Raw genomic sequence first — 12448 nt, 5'->3', positions numbered from 1 at the left:
AGACTGTCTCAAAAAAAAAAAAAAAAATTAAAAGGTACTCTGAAAACTGCAAAGTGTCATACAAATGCAAATCTTTTTTTGGTTTGTTTTTTGTTTTTTGTTTGTTTGTTTGTTTTGAGACAGTCTCACTCTGTCACCCAGGCTGGAGTGCAGTGGCGTGATCTCAGCTCACTGCAATCTCTGTCTCCCAAGTTCAAGCAATTCTCCTGCCTCAGCCTCTTGAGTAGCTGAGATTACAGGTGCCTGCCACCACGCCTGGCTAATTTTTGTATCTTTAGTAGAGACAAGGTTTCACCATGTTGGCCAGGTTGGTCTCGAACTCCTGACCTCAGGTGATCCACCCACTTTGGCCTCCCAAAGTACTGGGATTATAGGCATGAGCCACCGTGCATGGCCAAATGTAAAGTTTTATGTGAATACTAGGTGATGTGTTATTCCTAAAATTCTCTCTGTACTCATACGTGTGTGTGCATGTGTTCTTGTCTGTGGTGGTGAAGAGGAAGGAGTAGAAGACAGTGTAAAGCTGCTAAATAATAGACATTTCACAAGACAAGGAAATGCTGTAATGTCCTGTGTACATTGTTTCTGCTCTTACCTTCCTCTGAACATTTCTGGGCAGAGAAATTACTCCTCCTCCAACCAACTCCTTTTTGCCCTTTGCAGGTGGCATGCGATGTTAAGGTCTTTTATATAGGACGAAAGAAGGAAAACAACTTGGCTGCAACAAAAACAGAGGTAAAAATTAATGTTTATAGGCTATGAAGACTGTGAGAAATCATTTTGATAGGTAGGGGATGTAGATGCCATTTGCTTGTGAATGTGTGTGTGTGTGTGGCACATGCACATGTGTGAGAGAAACAGAGAGAGAGGGGGAGAGAGAGAGACAGAGTCTTGTAGTAATGGTTTTTCTCCATTGGCCTGTGGAATCAGTTCAGTGTGGGATGTGTTGACTGTTTACTGTGGCTATTCCTAAGGGTTGAGGAACTGGAGGAGTAGTTCTTAACAGAATTTAAGCTAATGATACTGCTTGTTGGATATGATTTCATTTTCAGAAAGGACTGGCTGAGGAGGGGTTGGGAAACTGACATTGGATGTCAGGTACTTATGTCAGCTTAGGCTCAAAGTAACATCATGAAGTACTCAGGATCTTCCCTGATTTCCAGATAAGGCAACTGAGCTTCAGGAAATTGAAATGATTGTCCAAGTTCTGCAGAAAGTAAGTAGACGACCTCATGTTTAAGCCCAGGCTAGTTTGATTTGAAACTCCATGTTCTTCCTTCTTTTTTTTTTTTATTAGAGACAGGGTCTTGCTGTGCTGCCCAGGATGGAGTGCAGTGGTGCTGTCATAGCTCTCTGCAGCCTCAATCTCCTGGGCTCAAGTGATCCTCTTGCTGCTGTATGGGGGCTGAGAATCCCTAAAGAGCATTCTCCAAATTTTCCAAAATTCCTCAATTTTTATGGAAAATTCCCCAAATTTTCAGACTAAATCATTTGAAAATTTAACATGAAAATACTCTCCAAGCAATGATTTATCTTGAATGAAATACTATATTTGACAATTTCATACTAAAAGGATACTTTTAGGGACACCTAATCCACCCACCGTTAATTACCAGTCAAATCCACACAGATAAAATTATTATTTTCTACAAGGATTTTATTCCAAGAAGGGAGAACACAAAGTCATGTTCCATGTAGGAGGAGGAAGAATGCACACTGGGCCTCATCTGTCCCTTCTGGGCTCAGCATTCAGAATGGGCTCTTCATGTGGGTCTGGCTTTGACAGAGAGTTTGAGGAAGCTCTGTGGGCAGGGACTTAAGGAGTGGCTAGCATTCCTCTGAGCACTTTGGGGAATGCACACCTATAAAACAGAGCAATATATTCTTGAATGCACTATTAAACTGGCACTGTAGTAAATAAAGAGTTTAGTAATCACAGGGCTGGCCAAACAAGAGCAGGGAAAAACTTCTCAATCCCATCTCCCCCAGGATTCAAAGGCTTAGGTTTGTAAAGGGTACTTTGGTGGGTATGGGGCTGGAGAACTTGTGTAATTGATTGGCGGGGAATGAAATCACAGGAGCACCTAAAACTGTCTTTGTGCAGCCGAGTCAGTTCCCGGGAGGGGTGTGTGTGTTGGGGGAGCCTCAAGACTAGGTGGTGTCTCTTGGTCTACTGAAATGCTAACAAATATCTAGAAGACCAGTTATTTAGGTTTCACAATAGTGATTGATATGGTTAGGCTTTGTGTCCGAACCCAAATCTCATCTTGAATTGTAATCACCATAATCCCTACATGTCAAGGGAGGGACCAGGTGGGAGGTGATTGGATCATGGGAGTGGTTTCCCCCATGCTGTTCTCTTGATAGTGAGTGAGTTCTCGCGAGATCTGATGGTTTTATAAAGCAGTTTTCCCTGCTGTTGCTCACTCTCTCTCTGGCATGCCGCCATGTTAAGATGTGTCTGAGTCTACTTCCACCATGATTGTTTCCTGAGGCCTCCCCGGCCTTGCAGAACTGTGAGTCAACTAAACCTCTTTTCTTTATAAATTACCCAGTCTCAGGTATGTCTTTATAGCAGTGTGAAAACAGACCAATACAGTGATGTTATCTTTGGTAGCTGAGGAAGTTATAAATTTTATGACATTGGTTATGTGACTGGGGCAGCAAGCAACTAACAGAAAACAAACTAAGCCATGGTGGGACATTGTTTATGCCTATTCTTTAGCAAAGTCCAAGCCCCTACCATAATGCCAACCTTGCCTTATGAATGTGGCTTTAAGCTCCAGGCAAGGAGGGGGATCATTTTCCCTTGACTCCAAGTTTAACTATAAACTAAATCCCTCTCGTAGTTATGTTGGCCTTTGTAGTAGAATAAGCAAAAAGCCAACCAAAAAAAAAAAAATCCCCCAGAAAACATAATTTAGCCTGGGAGGTTAGAAGCAAGATGGAGTCAGTCATGTTAGATTTCTCTTATTTATAATTCTGCAAAGGCCGTTCAAGAGTCACCAGACTGTTAAAGGATTTCCATACTGCAAACAAGCTTAAGGACACCTGAAAGAAGAAAGAAGAAAACTATTTTAAAAACATTTTTTTTTTTTTTTTGAGGCGGAGTCTCGCTCTGTCGCCCGGACTGGAGTGCAGTGGCCAGATCTCAGCTCACTGCAAGCTCCGCCACCCGGGTTTACGCCATTCTCCTGCCTCAGCCTACCGAGTAGCTGGGACTACAGGCGCCGCCACCTCGCCTGGCTAGTTTTTGTATTTTTAGTAGAGACGGGGTTTCACCGTGTTAGCCAGGATGGTCTCGATCTCCTTACCTCGTGATCCGCCCGTCTCAGCCTCCCAAAGTGCTGGGATTACAGGCTTGAGCCACCGCGCCCGGCCTTAAAAACATTTTTAAAACAACTTCCTTCCATCACAATCATCAGATTGTGCTACTAAATGTCAATGAGTTCCTGAGAGATTCGGAGTCACTGCAAGACACCTGGGCTCTTTTGGAATACTGGGGTCATTTATTTTTTGCTCTTTATCATCTACAAATTGTGTCTGTGTTCTCTTACCAGACACACGGAGTGTCCTTACCACTGATTAAACATTCAGTGCCTGGAGGGGATGGAGTGGGTCATGGGAGCTGACTTTTCCTTCCAAAAGTCGTAGGGATGTCCTTCTTAGAGCAAGACCACGATTACTAATTAACTAAAAATTCTGATGCTGGAAATAAAAGCTGGCCATTCATTTGTGTTTGAAAGCCATTAACATTTTCTTGATAGGTAAGTAAATAGTTACCAGATCTTTGGTTGCTTTGGTGAACTGTGCTCCTCTGCTTTTATTGCTAAGCCATCCTTCAGATAGAGAGGGAGCGGCTGCAGGAGGTAATGAGGTATGTTTGTGAACCTTGGGTTCTTTTATGGTTACAGATGTGTGTCTACAAGTGTGTGTGAATTTGAGTTGGTCTCTTTTAGTCAAAATGCCCTTGTCAATTTGTTAAACACAGACAAGATAAACAACACCAATAATAAATCAAAAATTATGCAGATGCATACACATGGAACAAAATTCTCATTTATCTTTTTTTCTTAGTGTGTGCATATTTTTCTGAACTAAGGCCGGATCTATAAGCCTGATGTAGTGAAACCTGTGTTTTTATATGTGTGTTTCTGTGTGAGGTGTGATGAATTACTTAATACTTAGGTTGAAGTAGCAGGCAGAAATTCTTTCAGATTCTGGAAATGAGGTGAGAGAAATGAATAAAAGGAGTTAGAATTTGGGAGTGAGATTAGAGCATTTCTCTCTGAAAGGATGTGGAGTTATGATTGAGAAAATGTAATTGGAGAACCAATTATAGTCAGAAAATTGAGAAATCTATCACTATGCTTATGAGTTTGGTACCTCTGTTGATCAAATACAGAATAATTTTAGAGAATAGACTGAGGGTGTGTGTAACATACTGGGATGCATTTATGAGTTGGTATGCACTGGGGGTTAGGAGTGGTTTCCTGTGGAATCTGGAAGGAGGTCATAAAGAGAAAGGTAGGGTATCTGTCCTGGCAGTCATGTGTGGAGTAGAATGGGAGTGCCCGTGGGAAGAGGAGAAGGTGATAAATTGTTTTTGGCCCTCCCTGGTAATACTTAAAATAAAAAAAAAATTGGATCCTTACTAGTTGCCAGAGTCTAGCTAGACACATGCAGGCATTTCTTTTCTGACTGGTTACAGAGGTGGGAAGGGAGAGTTACTCTTGGGGAAGAGAAAGAAATTGAGACTAATCCCCATGGGTCTCCCTGAAAAAGGATATCAGTAGGTTCTTGTTGCAGAATCTGATCAGTGGCTTTGCTGGGCGAGGAGGACTTCCCAGTGTCCAAACTGTCTACAGTCTGTGTCCTGGTGTGGGACAATAAGTGTATGTCTGCAGGTGTGCAAGAGGGGGTGAGATGGAGGGGGTCTTTGGTTTGTTGTGCTGGTAGGACCCTGTGCTACCAGGGACCAAATGAAGTGCTACACTAAATTTAAGACAGCTCATTGCTATTTCACTCACACTCTGACAAGATGCCAATGATCATTTTTTATTATCAGGAATTCCCTCACAAATAAATTTTAATGAGCTAATAAAATTACTATAAAAATTGTTCTGTAAGCAGGGAATGGAACTAGAATAAGAAAATTTCCATTTAAAATTAGTTCAGGTGGCAGCTGTGGAACGTGATGAGAAATATAAGCCTTCGCATACTCTGTTGCTGGGCTTGAGGAGGAGTTAGCTGTCTCCTAGAGATGATCCCTTTGCAGTTCAGATGGGGAAACTGAGACCCAGAGGGGTTAAGTTGTTTTTCCAAGGTCACACAGCAGGCTAGGGTAAGAGCTTACTCTTAGATCTCTCACTTTGGATGTGACCAGACTTGCAAGAAAAAAGCCATTCATTAGCTACCTTATCCCTTCCCACTCACCAAGCAGCTGGGAAAGGATAACCCAACCTACTAATATTGCCCAGCATTTTTGATGAATAGCTATGGCTTGCTGGGGTCCTCTTTGCAAGTTGTTCTTGGTCTATCTACAATGAATCCTCTTTTCCACTAGATCTCATGCCTTGTGTTAGCAAAGGATTTTAAAAGAATGGCTTAGATCTCCATATACACATCAAACACTGGCCATAATGCTGAAAAGAGGACAAATATCTAGTTTTTCCAAATTAATTTAGATAGCCATTTTAGTAATTTGGGCCCCCATGTGGTTTGTCTACTTTGCCTAAAGAACTATAATGGTTCCAGGACAATGAGCTTTGACAATTATTCATATACTAAATAATTCAAGAAGAAAAATTCTATTGCTTTTGCATAATGTATATATATTAATAATTCTTTTTTAAAATTTTACTTTAAATTCTGGGATACATGTGCAGAAGGTGCAGGTCTGTTTCATGGGTATACATGTACCATGGTGGTTTGCTGCACTTATCAACCCATCATCTAGGCCCCACATGCATTAGGTATTTGTCATAATTCTCTCCATCCCCTAGTCCCCCATCCCCTACCAGGCCCCGGTGTGTGATGTTCCCCTCCCCATGTCCGTGTGCTCTCATTGTTCAACTCCCACTTATGAGTGAGAACATGTAGTGTTTGGTTTTCTGTTCCTGTGTTAGTTTGCTGAGAATGATGGCTTCCAGTTTCATCCATGTCCCTGCAAAGGACATGAACCCATTCTTTTATATGACTGCATAGTATTCTATGGTGTATATGTGCCACATTTTCTTTATTCAGTTTATTATTGATGGGCATTTGGGTTGGTTCTATGTCTTTGCTATTGTAAATAGTGCTGCAGTAAACATACATGTGCATGTGTCTTTATAGTAGAATGATTTATAATCCTTTGAGTATATACCCAGTAATGGGATTGCTGGGTCAAATGGTATTTCTAGTTGTAGACCCTTAAGGAATTGCCACACTGTCTTCCACAATGGTTGAACTAATTTACACGCCAAACAGTGTAAAAGTGTTCCTATATATATAGTAATAATTCTTACATTTCAGTATGATTTTTTTCTGACCAACCTAATTAAAATTGCAACCCTTACCCCAACATTCCTCATTTACCCCCCCACTTTTTCTCCATATACTTATACAGTATAACCTATTGTATATTTATTTATTTTGTTTATTGTTTCTTTTTTCTACTCATGGGAATGTAAGTCTCATGAGGGCAGGGATTTTTATCTGTTTTGTTCATTGTATAGCCAGTGTTTGAAAGAATGCTTGGCACATTGTAGGGACTTAATAAATAATTCATGAATGAATAAATAAACTGCAAGCAGATTTCTTTCTTCCAGAGATATAGCTTAGATAATGATGAATGAATGTGGCAAATAAGGCACATCAGTAGCTTCTTCCAGGTCTCCCAGAGAATTTAAAACAGTGCTATGGGCCATAAATTTAATGTGGTTTTATTTGATAAAACTACAATCTCACAGAAAGCCCAAGCTGGTGTACACTGTGGGGCATTATAGCATAGACTATAGAGTAACGGTTGAAAGCCATGGCTGTGGAGTCCAAAGGGCAGGTGTTCAAATTGGGGCTTTGCTCCTTATCAGCTGTATGACATCTGGCAGGTTATTTGATGTTTCTGAAGCTTAATTTTTTCATCTGCAAGTGAGGATAGTAGCCATAATCAACTTGCAGTTGTTATAAAAATTGCATGTGACAAATTATGGAAGCCTCTTAGGATATCTTCTCAATCACTGTTAACCATTATTATCATTAGCACTAAAATTGCATAATTATATATTTGTCCTATAAAAATAATAGTCAAAGATTAAGGACAGATTGCCAAGTAGCGTTTTTTTTTTAAACATTTTTAAAAGCACTTCACCCTATTTAAATTATTTCCTTTTTTATTTGCCTCTTGCCATTTTTCTTGATCTTAGTTTTTCTTCAATTGCATTTCTAATTGAGATAGGAAGCTTCACCACCAAGGGTTCTATGCTGCAGGAAGTAAGGTCAATCAGATAATGCTGGAGTTTTTTTTAAAGGTTTAAGGAAACCTTTCTCTTGTATAGCTAGAAAACAGATATTATTGTTCTGTAGAGCAAGTAACCATATTTGAATATATAGAGCAAAAGGACTATTGATAAACAGCAAGTTTTTAAAAAAATGTTAATGATATTTTGTTAAAAAGTCATATTTACCTATGCATATTAGTTATCTATTGCAGGGTAACAAATTACCTTACAATTTTGTAGTTTAACACAACAAACATTTATTATCTCCCAATGTATACAAGTCAGAAATATGGGAGTGGGTTAGCTGAGTGGTGCTGATTCAGGGTCTCTCATGAGTCCAGCCGAGACGTCAGCCAGGACTGCAGTCATGTGAAGGCTTGAATGGGGATAGAGGCCTGCTTTCAAGGGGACTCACTCAGATGGCTCTTAGCAGAAGACCTCAGTTCTTTGCTAGAAATTTCCATAGTCTTGCTTGAATGTTATGATGGCATGGCAACTGTTTTCTTCAGGAATTGATCCAAGAGAAAGAGCAAGGAGGAAGCTGTAAAGCCTAGTCTTGGAAGTTAGATGCCATCCCTTCTCCATATCCTATCTGTTGAGAGTGAGTCACTAAGTCCAGCTCATCCTCAAAGGGTGGAGTTGTGGGGACTTGGCCTACCTCCTCTTCAAGAGAGGAGTATCAAATAATTTGTGAAATTAAAAATACCTGCCATGTCGTGATTTTTAAGTAACATTGTATTATATTTTACTTCACATATTTACTGAGTACTATCTCTATGGATATTTACACTGTCCTCAATCTTTTGCTGTTACATGTAATACTGTGATGAAAGCCCTTTATTTGTGTATACATTGATTCCCAAATGTGTAAGTGTATTTATGGGATGAATTTCTATAAATGCAATTGCTGGGTAATGGGCATCAGTAATTTTAATAGTTTTTGCCGAGTCTTCATTGAGCATAGGGTGTTTATAGTTTGACCAGCAATGGGTGGGTGTTTCTTCACAGTGTCTAACATAGTGTGTTAATAAACATTTGGAAAAAAATTAAATATTATTATAAAAAGCAGTCTCACATCTTACAACTATTAGCATCTACCAAACAGGAGACATGGTCACTTGGATAGACATTCTAACTCCCCTTCTTATCAGTGAACATAAGATCACTCTTTGCTTTATTAGTTCATTTAATTATACCAGGCATGAAAGGTTATTCATCTTTATGGAATTTAACAAGCAAGTTTAATTTTATAGGATTTCTTATGAAGCTCTTTGGAATGTGAGATCGTGGAGACAGTCATGGTAAGAAAGACTAGAATTGGAGTAATTTATTCTAGAAAACACAAGACAATCCTTATTGTAGAGAAAGATTGCTTTCACAGCTCCATTTCCTTTTGCATAGTAAGATGGCATTATGTTGACTAATAACAGTTTCTTATCAATGTATGAGAAGTAAGTCCTCTTATTCAACCAGTCCTTGGATAAATGACTAAGGAAGACTGCTTCCTACTGAAGAGAATACGGGAGGAAATGTTGATTGGGTGGAGAATGAGACTGCAAGGAAATATCAAATTCCTGATTTAGGGAGTCATGAACTAAGACCTCTCAGGAGAAGAAAGGGGATGTTCTTTTTGAGTAAAGAGAGTATGATTTACAAGGCAGCCTGGGAAAGCAAGCGTTGGTGGGTTGGTGGGGAAAGTAGGCCTTGTATAGGCAAGACTGCAGCTATGGCTTCTCTTCCTGGCTTTCTGCACTTATGTCCCAGGCAATGCATGAGTCATTCAACACATGGGGCCATAAAGCACTTAATGGAGGTCATACCAGAGCAAGTGAACCAGGACAGCAGTCAGCATTGTTCATCAGCTGCTCCACCAGAACACCAAGTCGTGTGTGGTGCCACACTCAGGGAAAGTAGGACTGACATATTTTGTAGAAACATTCTGTTTCTTACCCAGGACCCACTACCTGTCTTCTCTTTGGTAAATAATAATATAGTGAGACCTATGCTTTATGATTTAGAATATTTTTACTTGACTTCCACAATAAGAAGCTGGCAATAGATAATAATAACAGAAGAAATTGTAGTTTCGTTTTACAGATAGGAAACTTGAGACTCAAGAGTATTACATAAATTGTTTTTTTTTTTTTTTTTTTTTTTTTTTGAGAGGGAGTCTCGCTCTGCCACCCAGGCTGGAGTGCAGTGGCCAGATCTCAGCTCACTGCAAGCTCCGCCTCCCGGGTTTTACGCCATTCTCCTGCCTCAGGCTCCCCAGTAGCTGGGACTACAGGCGCCCGCCACGTTGCCCGGCTAGTTTTTTTTTTGTATTTTTTAGTAGAGACGGGGTTTCACCGTGTTAGCCAGGATGGTCTCGATCTCCTGACCTCGTGATCCGCCCGCCTCGGCCTCCCAAAGTGCTGGGATTACAGGCTTGAGCCACCGCGCCCGGCGAGACTCAAGAGTATTACATAAATTGTTACAGCTACCACAACAAAAAATGGTAGGGTTGGGAATCAAGCTCAGGGATTCTCGTGCTCTATTTAGCACTGCCCTCTCTTCCGAGAAGAACTTGGGAATAGAATAATAAAAAAAAAAGACACTAATGAAATGTTTAGCACATGTGTCTTTTGTGAAAGGGAGAAATAGAATAGTGTGAGATTTCTGTGACTCACTTGAAAATGAGTTTTAAAAACTAATATTGAAGCCAACATCACCCTGATACCAAAGCCAGACAAAGACACAACAAAAGAATAAAACTACAGACCAATATCCCTTATTAACATAGATTCAAACATTCTTGACAAAATACTAACAAACTGAATCCACCAGCACGTGGAAAAGATAATACACCATGATTTAGTGAGTTTTATTACAGATACGCAAGGATGGTTCAACATGCACAATTCCATAAATGTGATTCATCACACACACAGAATTAAAAACAAAACCCATATGATCATATTAATAGATGTAGAAAAAGTATTTGATAAAATCCAGCATTCCTTCATTAAAAAACCCCCTAACAACCTTGGTGTAGAAGGACCATACCTCAAAATAGTGAAAGCCATATATGAAAAACCCATAGCCAAAATCATACTGAACAGGGAAAAGTTCAGTATGATTGAAAGCATTCCCCCTAAATGGAGACAAGACAAGGATGCCCATTGTCACCACTCATATTCAACATAGTACTGGAAGTCCTAGCTACAGCAATCAGGCAATAGAAGAAAATAACAGGCATCCAAATTGGAAAAGAGGAAGTCAAATTACCTCTGTTCACTGATGATATAATCTTATACCTAGAAAACTCTAAACCCACCAAAAGACTCCTAGATTTAATAAATGACTTCAGTAAAGTTTCAGGACTCAAAATTAATGTACAAAAATTAGTAGCATTTCCATACACCAATAACAATCAAGCTGAGAACCAAATCAAGAATTCAATCCCATTTACAATACAATAAAAGAAAATACCTAGTAATACATTTGACCAAGGAGGTTCAAGGATCTCTACAGACAACTATAAAACACTGATGAAAGAAACTGTAGAAGACACAAATTGGAAAACATCCCATGCTCAAGGATTGGAGGAATCAGTATCATCAAAATGACCATACTGCCCAAAGCAATCTACAGATTCAGTCTAATTGTTATCAAATTACCAACATTATTCTTCACAGGTTTAGCAAAAACAATCCTAAAATTCATATGGAACCCTGAAAGAGTGTAAGTAGCCCAAGTAATCCTAAGCAAAAAGAATAAAACTGGAGGTATCACATTACCTGACTTCAAATTACTCTAAAAGACTATAGTAACCAAAACAGCACAGTACTGGTATAGAAATAAACATATAAATCAGTAAAAAAGAATAGAGAACTCAGAAATATAGCCACATACCTACAATCAACTGATTCTTGACAAAAATATGCACTGGTGAAAGGACTCCCTATTCAATAAATGGTACTGGGAAAACTGGAATGTCATATGCAGAAGAATGAAATCTCTCACCGTGTACAAAAATTAACTCAAGATGGATTAAAGACTTAAATGTAAGACCTGAAACTATAAAATTCCTGGAAGAAAAACCTAGGAAAATCTCTCTGAACATTGGCCTAGGCAAAGAATTTATGACCAAGTCCTCAAAAGAAACCACAACAGAAACAAAATTAGACAATAGGAGACTTAATTAAACTAAAAAGCTTCTGCACAGTAAAAAAATAAAATAGAGTAAACAGACAACCTACAGAGTGGGACAAAATGTTTGCAAACAATGTATCTGACAAAGGGCTAATATCCAGAATCTATAAGTAACTCAAACAACTCAACAGGAAAAAAAAAACACATAACCCCATTAAAAAGTGGGCAAAGGACATGAACAGATATTTTTCCAAAAAAAGGCATACAAGTGGCCAGAAAACATGAAAAAATGCTCAACATCACTAATCATGAGAAAAATGCAAATTAAAACCACACATGAGATGTCATCTTGCACTGGTCAGAATGGCTGTTATTAAAAAGTCAAAAAACACATATTGGTGAGGATGCAGAAAAATGGAAATGCTGATACAGTTTTAGTGGGGATGTAAATTAGTGCAACCTCTATAGAAAACGGTATGGAGAGTTCTCAAGGAACTAAAATTAGAACTACCCTTCAATCCAGCAAGTTCACTACTGAGTATCCCTACACAAAAAATAAATTGTTTTATCAAGAAGGCACCTGCAATTGTATTTTTATTGCAGCAGTGTTCATAATAGTAAAGTCATGAAATCAACCCAAGTGGTCATCAACAGATGATTGGATTAAAAATGTAGTGTACATATATGCCACGGAATACTACTCATCCATAAAAAACAATGAAATCATATTTTTATAGCAACATGGATAGACCTGGAGGCTATTTTTTTCCTGCATGAAATGACCCAGAAACAGAAAGTAAAAAACTGCATGTTCTCACTTATACACAAGAGCT

General features: G+C 39.1%; 1 protein-coding gene across 5 annotated transcripts in view; it reads left to right on the top strand.

The window, feature by feature from the left end:
- The first annotated feature begins 610 nt into the window (after positions 1 to 610).
- Positions 611 to 12448, top strand: part of MGAM (maltase-glucoamylase) — a 118592-nt gene continuing 106754 nt past the window's right edge. For 3 of the 5 annotated variants that reach the window (XM_033194335.1, XM_033194336.1, XM_033194332.1), the window contains exons 1-2: positions 611 to 735; positions 1164 to 1216. The gene's annotated coding sequence lies outside the window, so the exon portion shown is untranslated. Of the gene's footprint in view, positions 736 to 1163; positions 1217 to 3436; positions 3878 to 12448 lie in introns of those variants that run through there. The other 2 variants (XM_033194333.1, XM_033194334.1) reach the window with 2 other exon arrangements.

Source organism: Trachypithecus francoisi, unplaced genomic scaffold, assembly GCF_009764315.1.
Source record: "Trachypithecus francoisi isolate TF-2019V2 unplaced genomic scaffold, Tfra_2.0 Lachesis_group4, whole genome shotgun sequence".
In the NCBI taxonomy this organism is placed as follows: Eukaryota; Metazoa; Chordata; class Mammalia; order Primates; family Cercopithecidae; genus Trachypithecus; species Trachypithecus francoisi.
Note: the sequence above shows the minus strand (reverse complement) of the source record. Positions and strands in the feature narration are given on the sequence as shown.